The following is a 905-nucleotide window of genomic DNA, read 5'->3' as shown; positions in this document are numbered from 1 at the left end:
GCCACCGGTACATTTTCAGGATTTTTGAGTTTTCGCGCGATTATAGTATCGGGTGTGGAAATCCCAAAAGTCGGAGTGAGTCCCGAGTTTCATACGCATTTAGAGGGCGAGGTTACGGTAAAGCATTAGCGAAAACTCGTATACTTGACTAGAGGCAGGAGGAGGGGAGTGGTGCATCCCCTCCCTCCTCTCACCTCTCGGGGCATGCGGTCCGCCCAGCTCAGGCGATGTACATGTGCAGGTTCTTGGTACGCGCATATACACATTCATGTACATGCACTCTAAGTACTTGCTCCTTATCAAAGTCAACTGTTACCAGATCAGCGTTTTGTGTCGGTTGTCAAGTCAGGAGCACTGGGTCAGGCGTTATCAGATAAGGTTTCTGTATCGCGGAGTATCAGGTTAGTTCCTTTATGACAAAAAACTAAAAGTCCCAAAATTGCCATCTTTATGGTGGAAATATCAGGTCCGCACTGTCGCCAGGCCTGGTACCTACTGGGCAGGTGTGTCACATGCGCCTGTCATCTATTCAACATCTCAGAGATATTAATGCGCACAAACTCCATCCATGACATCTTGTGCAAAGTCAGCAACACAGACTTTGCTTTTTATCGTCGGACTAGGTAGCTGTAATCAGGTCAACAAATACTTCCCCCAAACAGGAAAATTAACGATGTGTTTAGTTAACTTTGCTTTTTTGTTGGGAAAATCAGCAAATTGAAATTTTGCCCATAAAAAGGGTTTGTAAAATTTACATTTTTAACAAGACTTTTAATTTTCGCCCAAAAACGAGATTTTTATTAAAATGTTATCAAATTTGCATCTTGTTTTTAGGGCTTGCCAGGGGCAGTAACTTTATGGGCCCACTATCGGGGTGCACGACGGATAGAGGGTTTTTCAGATAG

The sequence above is a fragment of the Penaeus monodon genome, chromosome 15 (assembly GCF_015228065.2).
Source record: "Penaeus monodon isolate SGIC_2016 chromosome 15, NSTDA_Pmon_1, whole genome shotgun sequence".
In the NCBI taxonomy this organism is placed as follows: Eukaryota; Metazoa; Arthropoda; class Malacostraca; order Decapoda; family Penaeidae; genus Penaeus; species Penaeus monodon.
Note: the sequence above shows the minus strand (reverse complement) of the source record.